This window comes from Caretta caretta, chromosome 4 (assembly GCF_965140235.1).
Source record: "Caretta caretta isolate rCarCar2 chromosome 4, rCarCar1.hap1, whole genome shotgun sequence".
Lineage (NCBI taxonomy): Eukaryota > Metazoa > Chordata > Testudines > Cheloniidae > Caretta > Caretta caretta.
This window is the reverse complement of record NC_134209.1, coordinates 40,445,463-40,458,919: the sequence shown is the minus strand read 5'-3', so window position 1 is coordinate 40,458,919 and position 13,457 is coordinate 40,445,463.

Genomic DNA, 13,457 nt, shown 5'->3' with positions numbered 1-13,457 from the left:
TCATTGAGTGAAACACATACATCATGAGGGACAGTACATAAATCATGTAGAAAAACATGCATTATATTGAAATGATCAAATTATAAATGAAGCACATAAATCATAAGATTATGCTGTTGAATTGTGTCCGGAAACATAAATTATATAGTGAAATCCTAGGTTCACTGAAAGGTTCATCAAATAATGAAGTGAGCCTCTATAAACTTAAACAAAAGCGCTTTATCTCAGTAAAATACACACATTAATACCCAGTCCAAACCATGTGTATTTTAGCAGCATCTTCCATCAAAAAGGATCACAAGAATGGGGACAGTTAAGCACAATCAGCACCAAAAAAGCTCCCCTGCAGTCTCAAACAACAGTAATTGCAGATTAAAAACTTGTTCAAAAAGATAAGTTTGTTCAAAAAGATAAGATAAAAAATCTCCAGCAGGGCTGATGCAGTTTGTGTTGGACAGAAAAGGTGCTCCAAAACTGGGTGACATGCAAGGAAGCTGAAAAGGCCTCACTGCTAAGTGCCAAGAATAGGAAGGCTTATTCTGTGAACAGCTGCTTGATTTCCCCTGGACAGAATGCACAGGGGTGCTGCTGCTGGTACAACATTCAGGATGTTATCTTGAAATGAAATCAGCAAAATTCTGGATTGCAGATGAAGCTAAGTAATTAGAAGTTAAAATGAAAAAAATTCGAATCAATACTCTGTACAATTGGAAGCCAATGGAGTTCATGAAAAAGGGGAACAGGATCTTAAGTACAATCATTTTTACGCTGCAGTCTTCATACTTTTTTTTGTTGACCTATTTTTTATTCATTACTCTCTCAACACTGATTGGCTTTTTTAACTCTTTCTCCCAGTTTTTTCAATACAATGAGATACACTGCACAACAGAACAGAAATCAATCCAGTAAAATGCAAATTCATAGTAATTTTTCAAAATACATCTTTGTTATTGTTAATCCAACGTATGCAGTCATGAAAGGCTCCAACCTTTCTAAGGCTGATGCAAGTACTCTGTGTAATGGGACAAGCCAGGTGACTTCCTCATAAAGTTATTTTCAGTATGAATGTCTGTTATGTATGAATTATGTTAGTGCTAAAACATGAGCCTGGATTTCACATTCATTCCCAACATTGTTGAGTTAGGGTTATGGTTGGGGCTTGGTGTACTAAGGGATTCCTTAGTCATAAACAAAGTGTTTGACCCATTCTATTCCTCAGGGCAATAGAACGCCAGAGCTAACAGAATTTACATAGTGGGAATTGATAGTTTGTTGCTGACCCTGGAGGAGTACTGACTCCCATCCTAGTTCTTGTTGGAGTTGCTAAGGATAAGGATACAGCAGATGGTCTCAAGTGGGGCTGCAGAAGTAACATACATACACGGTAAACATCTGATGAAGTGAGCTGTAGCTCACGAAAGCTCATGCTCAAATAAATTGGTTAGTCTCTAAGGTGCCACAAGTACTCCTTTTCTTTTTGCGAATACAGACTAACACGGCTGTTCCTCTGAAACCTGTCATACTAGGGAAAGTGTCACAAATGTATCAGACTACAAAGGCTTAATTTTCAACTAGCAAGTAAACCAGATGCAGTGCCCACTAACATGTTACAGCAAAATTAATCTAACCCAGGCAAATGATTGGTTTCAACATATATTCAACCTCTTTAATAAGAGTTGGTGTCCTGGTATTTATATTGAATAGGTGAGGGAATGGTTACTCCATTTGCTATTATGTGGGCATTAACTGTCATTATACTTTGACATAATAACAGTTCTTGAATTGAGGGAAGGGGGCGAACAAAATAGTTGGTTAAAAAATAACTCTATAAATGGTTAAGTCTGCCCAGTATACGCATAATCATTTTGCTATATGATCTATGTGTTTCATTAGTTGAGGTACACATTTCGCTATAATAAATGTGCTTCAGCAAATGATCTATGCATTTCTTTCTGGAATGTATGTGTTTCACTAGAAAAGGTATGTGTTCATCAACTATGAATAATGTTCCTAACAGCACCACATTATATTACTTGGCTGGTATCAGCACAGCATTACACATCCATTCTCTCATGACCATGAAGACTCCATTCTGCAAGAAGACACATATCAGACCCTGTCAGTCTTTTAAGGTGATGCTACACAGGTGCATATATGTTTGGTACTAAGGGAGCACACACGGAAGGACAAAGAGAAACAGCTAGTTTAACGATAGAATTGGTTATGTTGCATGAATTAGATGTACAATAAACAACAGCGGAATCTATCCTATCTAATCTTTGCTAATTCATAGAGCAGGTAAATCAATGATCAAATACATTAAAGAGGTCAGGACCTGTAGTAGCCAAGGTTTGCCAATATATTCTTTCCTTGAACAATTGACAGTCCTTAATATTTTTAAAGCAAGCACTAGGGCAATTGTTTTGTTTCCTTTTATAATGTAACATCCTTACTTCCTCTTTCTGTAATTATGATTCCACTTAAATAATACTCAGAGAGCTTAACATACAAACTTCTTCACTAAGAAGAAAAATCTTTACTTCCCTTCTCTCCCCATGTTGTTAAAATAAAATTAAATAAGAGAGATCTATGAGGTTTAGGGCTCCCAGATCCTCTCATTCTTAGCTGAGTTTCCAGTTCTAAATGGGAAAGTTTTTTTGTCATTATTATTATGCATAAAGAACACACCCCACTCAATCTGCCAACATGCTCACAGCACTGTTATGCTGTGCATCAGCTGGACCAACTCCCTTCAGAAAATGTTGCTAAAAGATTTTCATATTACCGGTGGAGATTCAGTTAATTTCCCAAATTTCTTGATCATATTTCTCAATACTTTGAAATACAGTCTGTTTTGCATAGAAGCTTCTTTGTTTTAGAAACTGCCTCTGCAAAGACAACTCAGGAAACCCAAAAAGGTACCATACAAACTCAGGAAATGTCCTTTTCTATATATTTGTTGATTTCCTTTCCCCTGCATTTCCCTCTGAATAGGCTATTTGTCAATTATAGACCATTATTATTTATGTGTAATAATATCAATTCTAGCATTATAACACGTATTAGTCTTGGTTACAAGGCTAATGATTTATATCTGAACTTTCATTTTAAAATAATTTTTCATTAAAACATTCGTTTTTATACATATGGCATCAAATAATTCATTATACATATTTCCCTTTACAGACCTATTTTCTTTATTCTCTGCATCTATCACTGTAGATGCTATTTTGCTTTTTAAAAAAATCTTGCCTTTTATACCTTTCTGTTCATTAATATATTCAGAAGCTACAGTTAAAAGTGGTTTTTAAAAAAACCATATTAAAGAAAAATATACCAAACCCGGGAATTATTTTTTCTGCCTTGTTAGAAATTCACCATGAGCAAATTAGGAAATTGATGCATTTTTTTCTTCTGGAAAATAATTTATTTTCCTCTGTCTAAATATGAGTTGGATTCTAAAGAGGATTGTAAACTCTGAATGGAATTGAATTAATTAAGAAGACTACTGATGTTATATAACTACTCTTTTAATTTATCCAGTATATGTTGTCTGATTAGCTCTCCTCCATTCTCACAAAAAACAACAACAAACAAACAAAAACCCAGCCCAACACATTTTGTACTTTTGTCATACCACAGCAGCAATTTTAAAGGAAATCATTTCAGAAGGAACTAATTCAATATTGAAATATGGTTGAATTCAGACTATATTTTAAAATGTGTCAGCCAAGAAAAATTAGAAGCCATTAGAGAGACCTGAAGTATCAGCGTTTACATTGGGAAATAAATATTTTGGGTTATACCTTCAGCTAATATAAATAAGCATAGGTCACTAATTTATAGTCAGTAGTATGCCGCTCAAAGAACAATTGTCTCCTCATTAAAAATGAAATTAAAATTGATAATATAAGACAACTTTTGTCTTGACATTTTAGATTTGGATAATAGATCTGTCCTTAATGGAGACCTGATATTTTGGAAGCTATTATTATCACTGTCATTTATTTGTTTTATTCTAGCATTTAGAGCCTCTACTGAGATTGGAATCCCTGTGTATTAGAACTTTGCATGCACACAATAAGAGATAATCCCTGCCCTGAAGAGGTTACAATCTAAATGGACAAGAAACAAAGGGAAACAGGTAGAGAAATGGAGTGACTTGCTCCAGGTCATACAGCAGGTGAGTGTCAGAGCTGGGAATAGAACACAGGGCTCCTCATTCCCAGTCAAGTGCCCAATGGACTGCAATAGCATGGTTTTAGCAGCTCTTGAGTAATTTTAATAATCTCACCTACACTTGTTAAACTATTAGTAATAAGGCAGAGTAAAAAGAGGGAAGATCTGAGCACTCAGCATAAAATCGAGATGCCGAGAACAAAATCAATCAAGAAACCAAATGACACGAAGAGAAGATTCCTGCCAAGGCTGTTTCCACTTGGCTTATCCGGAACACCTCACGCAGTTCTGGGAGAACACTTCATCCTGTTCTCTGGGATCCAAAACTCAGTCTGATTGCTGCTTGTCACTCAGGTTACTGTATTAGGCATGTAACAGCCCTACGCTGGCCAGGCTCTGACACTGCAGGGTTACATACAGGGTAATACCTTGGATACAATTCCAAATCATGTCACACACTACACAATTTATGTACATTTTTCCTTACTATTAATGTTTATACTTCTTGAATCTAATTGGTTTGGACATCGTGTGGATCACGTAAAGACCATTTGCTTTATAGATTGTGTAAGGACCAATTGCTTATGTCCTCACCTTATCTACATTTCAAGCTTGTCAGTTCAGGGTGCTCCCACTTATCTTAGCTAGCCCCAAATCATGCCAGCACACAGCCACTCACAGCCCTGTTTACATTAACCTTGCACTCAAATCAGGCTGCCTGTCACACCTTTGTGTACAATTTAACCTTGCACGCAAATCAAGCTATAGGCAAGTTTACTCATGTCCAGCAAGATCTATGCCTACAAGAAGAAATTCTTGAATTGCTTATACACTAACACTAGGAGCCTGGACAACAAACAAGAGAAATTAGAATTGCTAATTTATGAGCATAAATTCGATCTACTTGGTATTACTGAAACCTGGTGGGATGATTCGCATGATTGGAATGTTAAAATCAATAGCTATAACCTGTTTAGGAAGGCTCAAGTGGGCAAAAGGGGTGGGGGAAGGTATTCAAACATGGCAAGACCTGTTTCCGAGTCATTAACTTGGAAGAAAATGATCTTGAATGCTTATGGATCAATGTCCGAACAGAAGCACAAAATGGGGTACTAGTTGGTGTCTGCTACAGACCACCAAATCAAACTAGGGAACAGGATGACCACTTTGTTATGCACCTATATATAATCTGTGTAGGGGAAAAAATGTGTGATCATGGGGGACGTCAGTCTGAGTGACAGATGCTCATGCTGTCAGTACCAAAACATCAGTGGTATTTCTAAACATAATAGAAAACCATTTCCTAATTCAAAAAGTGTTGCAGCCAATATGGTGGAATTCTATTTTGGACCATGTCCTAACAGATGAAGAGGAACTGATCACCAAAGTAAAAGGTAATGGTACTGTAGGTACAAGTGACCATGACTTGATCACATTTAAAATGTGCAAGCAAAATGAAGTCCAGACCAGTAATATATATATACTTGGGTCTTTAATAGGGCCGATTTCATAAAGCTGAAAACATTTGAGCCCAGTCAGCTGGGAGGAAGAATTTAATCAGAAAAATGTGACTGATAATAGGGAATCATTTAAGAACACCTTACTAGTTGCTGCAAAAGGCACAATCCCATAATTGAGGAAGAAGGCTGTGCTGGTTAAAAAAACAAACTGATTTAGAAAGGAAGTGAAGACAGCTGTAAATAATAATAATATATATCAAATAGAAGAAAGGGGAAGTTGATAGGAATGAATATAAATCAGAAGTTAGGAATTGTAGAAAACTGATAAGGGAAGCCAAGGGACACAAGGCGAAATCTACTGCCAGCAGAGTTAAGGGCAAGAAGGAGTTTGTTACAATACATTAGGAACAAAAAGAATCCTGACAATGGTATCGATCCATTACTAGATGGAAATGGTAGAATCATCAATAATAATACAGAAAAGGCAGAAATGTTCAATAAATATTTCTGTTCTGTATTGGGAGGGAGGAAACAGATGATATAGTCTCATCCTATGGCAATAACACTTTTTGTATTCCACTAGTATCTCTGGAGGATGTTAAACAGTAGCTTCTAAAATTAGACATTTTAAAGTAAACAGGTCCCAGATAACTTTCATACAAAAATTTTAAAGAGCTGGCTCAGAAGCTCTCTGGGCTGTTCATCTTGATTTTCAATAAGTCTTGGAGCACTGGGGAAGTTCCATAAAACTGGAAGGAAGCTAATATTGTGCCAGTATTTAAAAAGGGTTAATGAGATGATCCAGGTAATTATAAGCCTGTCAGCCTGACATTGATCCCAAGCAAGATAATGGAGGGCTGATACAGGACTCAATTAATGAAGAATGAAAGGAGGGTAATGTAGTTAATGCAAATCAACATGGGTTTATGGGAAAATAGATCCTGTCAAACGAAGTTGATATCTTTTTTTGATGAGATTACAAGTTTGTTTGAGAAAGGTAATATTGTTGATGTAAAATACTTAGGATACCATGAGGTGTTTGACGTAATGGCCTGATCCATTGCCCACGGACTTCCATTAACTTCAATGGGTATTAGATCTGCCTCTAAGGGTATGTCTACACTGTAATTAAAATCCTGCAGCTGGCCCATGCCAGCTGACTCAGGCTTCTGGGGCTTAGGCTAATGGGCTGTTTAATTGTGGTGTAGATGTTCGGGCTCGGGCTGGAGCTTGGGCTCTAGGACCCTGCGAGGTGGGAGGGTTCCAGCACTTGGGCTGCAGCGTGAACCCAAACTCCTATACCACAATTAAACAGCCCCTTAGCCTGAGTCAGCTGGCATGGGCCAGCTGCTGGTGCCTAATTGCAGTGTAGACATACCCACAGTGGTTCACTCTGCTTTGTGTGTTCTACCCCTTCCTCACCCTGTGTCAGTCTCATCTATTTAGATTGTAAGATCTTTCTGAGGAGGAACTATCCACTACTCTGTGTTTGTAGCACAGTGGGACCCCGTTTTGGGTTGGACCATACGCACTGCATGAATACATTTAATTAATAAATAATAATCAGTAATAAGTGTATGGAGATCTTTAGACATAAGACTAACCTAACAATAGGCTCCACCCCTTCAGTCCAGTCCTAGTTTTAAGTAGGACATATTCCTCCAGCCTTTTTTCACTGTTGTTTAATTTCCTTCACTCTGTTATTTCCCCAAAACCCCAAAACAAAACAGATTCTAATTAATTCAAGAATAACTTCACTATCAGGATTTCTCTAAAGAGAAACCTAGCTGTGGGCCTCTCTCTTATACTTATCACTATGAGCTACACAGGTGGGGGATCCACAGAAGGAAGCTCAGGTTGGTTCCTATACCTCACTGACCACTGATGTCATAAACATGAGTAATAGATGATGTGTGGGGAGTCCCATGCACAGTCAGCTAAACCTGCATGAAAACCACTTTTAGCAAATAGTGGTTGTAAACTGTGTTTAAAACCACTTCAAGAAATAAGATTCAGCCCATAGTGAGGACAGGGCCTAAAGCATGATTTTAGTGCAGTTATAATATAGTTTGGAGATAAAAGTATCTGTGTTCACTGGTCAGGGAAACTATGCTAAGCAATTATTTTGTATAATCAGCATGGTTTGAACCACAGGGTGCAGATCCTTCTATTTTTACATGGAATTCCATTGACTTCAATGTCAATCCTTCAATCCTGTTGCAGGAATGGGGCTTCAGCATGGACAGTGGCTAAGTGTGAGTGTGTATTTTAGCAAAGCCTCCATTGTTCTTGGCTCTCTTGTTAATAACTGACTATGATACAAGTGCTGAGCTGAAGGTACTGCCATTGTGAATAATGTAGACACTATAATTTATGAAAATAAAACAGATACATTACTGGTTGTGCTCTGTCTCTCTCTCTCTCAGAAGTATGATAGAAGCTATTCATATTTGCTACTGAAAGAGTACAATCCTTTGCTTATCCCCTCAGCTTTTTTTTCATCCCATTTCTCATTGGGCTTGCAGGGTGTATGAAAATATAATCAACTGAGGAAGAAGGCTGTGCTGGTTAAATATTTGCTGAATCAGAAACAGTATTTAACTATCTCCTGGCTTTACTACAATTGTTTGTTGACTATTACACTTTGTCTGTACTCTGGGACATATTTTGTCTCTGTAAAGTCTCAGATATCTTCTCCCAGCAATAGAACTACCATTATAAAAATCAAGTACAAAGGATTTTGAGGGTGCAAGGGGAAAGGTAGCCTTCCAAATTTGTGCAGGTGTGAAAATGCAAAACAAAAGGAAAAAAATCAGTTAAGATTTAGACCAGACAAATCCTAAATTACTAAAAGAGTTTCCCTTTGACATCTTGGTCATCAGCTGCAACCATTATCTGGGGATATATCAATTTGTAGCAGCTGCAGACAGCTATTTGAGTCCAGGGCCAGAACAGCTTAATTGGAGAAACATGTTAAAAGTTAAAAGGCCAGAGTCATGCTGAGTACACAAATGGATTTTTTGGGGATGGGATGCAGGGAGAAAACCCAAAACACAGCATTCCAAGCTTCAGAATGCATCATGTCATCTTTGCTAATCCAAGGATATGTCCAGCTCCTGATATCTGCTGATTTGATTTGCTTCCTCCTATTTCCTATTTATAAAAATGATGCAGATTGCAGTATGCTGAAGTTGTCCAAATCCAGTTTGTCTGTCACAGTCAACTGCTTCCTCTTATTAGAACATAATTTAATGTGATTGGCAACAATAGTTTTATGTTCTTTTAATCTTGGATGGAGGGTGAAACTGGTCTCCCAAAATGCTAAAACCAGTTGTTATCTAAGATTCTTGATGGCAGTAGTGTAGGGTTCCTACAGCATAGAAAATCTTTATTAATAGTGTCCCAGTGAGACAAACTTTTTAAGTGCTCTCAGAACCTGGTATACCCTTTCCGTAAGAGCGGAAATGCAGAATAAACTATACCTGCCTTTCCTCTTATTGGAGTCTTCTCTGCATCATTAAATTTGATTCAGTTTGTCTTTGAATGTTTGTCATAGATTCTCTAAAATAGCCTGAATTTTTTTCTTTTGAAACTGCAAGGATTAGCCACAAGCAGTTCGTTGTGATCTGATAAAGCAACTCTTTTTTGAAATGTGCATTTCTGTAAACATATAACCACACTCTTTTGCAGTCATGGGTGTGCTGCAGAGTTGAACAACATGCTGCATACACCCATCTAAAGCATGGTCCTTTTATGTCAAATGCTTTCAGAATAATTTTGGTGCCAAATATATATTTGGCTTCAACTGCTGTTTTCTACTCATTGCTGTGCATATAAACTATGCTTTCCTTGCCATAACTCAGTGTTTGGTTATAGCTGCTGCCTGCTGGTGATGCATTTTAATAATTCTAGCATGACCACACACACAAAACCACAACTGGTCATTTTTCAGGAATGGAACAGCAGCTATGGATTTGTGCCCTAAAGTTGGTGACATGAATACATTTTCGCAGTATAACAGAAGCCAACTGTGAAAAATCAGTTCTACTAAAAACTAGTGATTTTGGTGTTCTGGGGAAAGCATTTTCAGTGGGCGGAGGATCCTTGTCTGAGGACCCAAGATGGGCTTGGATCTAGCCACCTTGAGAGTACAATCTGGAAGAGACGCTTGGCAAGATTCCTTAGGGAAGACAAACACTGGGGTTGTTTCCATTTGGGGAATAGTTTAAATGTGATGGAGAAAAATTATCATCAGTCATAAGACAGAATTATATTTTTTGAATCTATGTATCTTGTGCTTACTGATAGATATTATAGCAGTACGAAAGAGAGAGAGAGCATGCGGAAGTATGGTTATGTAACAAGGCAATATGTCAGTGATCTCAACTTTTTTTAGAAAGGGACTTCACGCTCCTGTAATGTCCGCCTATCTAGCTGGGACCACATTTCCATTGAGCAATATGGGAAGGACGGGGTGGTTTAGACCCCAATGATGAGAACCCATGAAACATGGTATTTACAAAGTGTTGTTCTTGCTTTGTAAAACTTGATATCGAAGGTTGAGTCTCAGGTCTTCACAGTATCATTTGTTGAAAAAGTGGCCTCTGAAAATTTTTGAATAATACCACACAATAATATACTACACATCAATTTACTGATGATAAAGAAGCTGTGATCTACACAGTATCTGCACCAAGTTCACTGGATATTAAACTGTTTGGATTTCATTTACCAATGCAGTTCCAAGACAATGGGTCTTGCACTATGTCAACTGTGAGTGAAAATTGTGGAAGTTTACGAATACGACAGGGGTCTGGAGGAGCATACCTAGATAACAGAGAAAAACAGAGAGTTTTCCCTTCTTGAATCAGGTAAGTTTGACCAAAAAGGGGAATGAAGCAGAAGAGGGAAGAGACATGCAAAGCATATTCACTTGCAAGTACATAGCACAGAGGCCCTGGAAACAACATGTGGGGGTCTGCACTATAGGATCCACACCAGTTCAAACACTGCCCACATGTGCAAAATAGGGCTGTCAAGCGATTAACAAAATTAATTGCGATCAGTTGTGCAATTAAAAAAAATTAATCGTGATTAAGTGCGCTGTTAAAGAATAATAGAATACCATTTATATAAATATTTTTGGATGTTTTCTACATTTTCAAATATATTGATTTCAATTGTGACACAGAATACAAAGTGTACAGGGATCACTTTATATTTATTTTTATTATAAATATTTGCATTGTAAAAATAAAAGAAATAGTATTTTTCAATTCACCTCATACAAGCACTGTAGTGCAATCTCTTTATCATGAAAGTTGAACTTACAAATGTAGAGTTATGTACAAAACATAACTGTTTTATTTTTGAATTCAATGTAAAATGTTAGAGCCTGCAAGTCCACTCAGTCCTAGTTCTTGTTCAGCCAGTCACTCAGACAAAGAAGTTTGTTTACATTTCCAGGACATAATGCTGCCTGCTTCTTGTTTACGTCACCTGAAAGTGAGAACAGGTGTTCGCATGGCACTGTTGTAGCCGGCATTTGTTGTGTCTAAACCATCTGAGATGGATGGCTGTCCAGCTTCTTTTTGAAAACCTCCAGGGAAGGAGCTTCCATGACATCCCTAGGCATCTGTTCCATTGTCCGACTGCTCTTACAGTTAGGAATTTTTTCCTGAGTTTTAATCTAAAACTGCTATTCTGTAGTTTGAACCCACTGCCTCTTGTCCTGCCCTCTCTTGCAAGAGAACAAATTTTCTCCATCTTTTTTTTTGGCAGCCGTTCAAGTATTTAAACACCACTCTCATGTCTCCCCTTAATCTCCTCTTTTCAAAACTAAACATACCCAGTTCCTTCAGCCTTTGCTCATATGACTTGCATTCCATCCCCTTGATCATCTTTGTTGCTCGCCTCTGGTTCCTTTCCAGTTTCTCTACATCCTTTCTATACATTGGTGACCAAAAATGGACACATTTCTCCATCTGAGGCTTAACCAGCACTGAGTAAAGTGATACTGTAACCTCCTATGACTTGTATGCAATACCTGTGCTAATGCAACCCAAAATTGCATGTGCTTTTTTTGTAACAGCATTGCATTGTTGACTCATATTGAGGTTGTGATCCACCACAACTCCCAGATCCTTCTCAGCAGGGCTGCTGCCAAGCCAGTTATCTCCCATTTTGTATTTGTGCAGTCCCAGCTTACCAATTCACCCCAATCACTTTGGGGGGATAGGATGCTCAAGTTGGCTTTGAACCTATGAGCACCCTCTGAATTTCCTCTTGGGTACAGGGGAAACAACACTCCAGGCCATTGAAACCATCAATGGGAAATTATTAAAAACTCTTGGATATAGCAGTCTGCATTGGTCTTGTACTCCAAAATTAGGAGAAGCAATTGGTAAGCAATGAGGTAATAGATTTGGTATCCCTGCTGATGGACTAGCCACTGCTGAAAGGAAAGACTTATCTACTTTTGGTGACCCTTGGTGTTTTGGAAAACCATCAGAGGAAGGTCATGTAAGTGACAAGAGATCTCTCCTCCTAAGATGTAGATATATGGGATGTCTGATTGTTTTGAGAAAAGACATTCAGAAGGGAATTTGGAGCAACACAGACAGGGCTTTGCTTGTTTAATTCCCATATGGGGATGTGACAATAGTCACTATTCTTGCAATTCTTGATGATGTCTATAAGTATCTAATTACTCCAGGCAAGTTTGTTTCTGGTTGCAAGGAGAGAAGCTGAAATAAAAACAAATAGGGAGAAAGACAGACGAGTCTTCTCTGGAAATATCAGCTGGCACAAACTCCTATCATAAATCCCCAGAAGAAGGGGAGGGGCAACTTGGCACCTGGGGGCATGGCATATGACAGTAAAGCCCAAAGACATTATTCTCTACCTTTTCCATACAGAAACCCCATGTTACAACAAAACAAAAATGTCGGGAACCTCATCACATCTAGCCATAAACAGAGGGAGGTCACCAATCCCCTATCACCTGGTTATAAACCCCAGGCTGAGAACCTATGGGATCAATGAAGACAGACTAAGCAGTGAAATGCAGCTGAAGTGTATGTGTGAATGCAGCCCAGGAAATTTAGTGTTACAGTAATCAAGTGAAATTAAATCTAAACGTTCTACCTGCAACATACCATTGGATTTAGATAAATTTTCTGTATAAAGAAGTGCATCAAACCAGCCAACACTGCAACAGGGTTGATTAATGAATAGGATGGCATAATGCTACCTTAGCCTCGCAATGCAGTTACTGCCTGGGCTTGCTCCAAGGGAAACCTCATGTAATTAACACGACTCTTTGCCCTTTAACTTTTAACATGCTTCCTAATTAAGCTAGTCAGACCCTGAACTTCACTATCTGGCCGCAGCCACTGCAAAGTGATTTATCCTGTGGTGATAGCGCTGCCAACCTCAGTGTCAGAGAAAAGCATTTACTTATTTAACTGTTTGGCTTATTTTATTCGTTCACCATTCATTTAGACATTTGTACAAGTTTTGTAGTGGAAACTTAGTTTTTTATTTTAGCTTTGAATTATCATATTTATAGAGAGGACATCTCTCTCTCTCTCCCGCCCCACCTCTCTTTATAAATAAATATATAAATGGATAGAAATTATAATGCATTTCACATTGACGTGTCTTGCTTATATTTTTGAAATCCCTACTCCATTAGTCATTCTCAGAAGAATGAAAGCTGAAAGCCATAATAAAGCACAAGGAAAAGCAATCACTGTATGTAGACATGATATCAGTTTGTATGATGAGGTAACACAAATGGATTTTGGTTATCAAAAT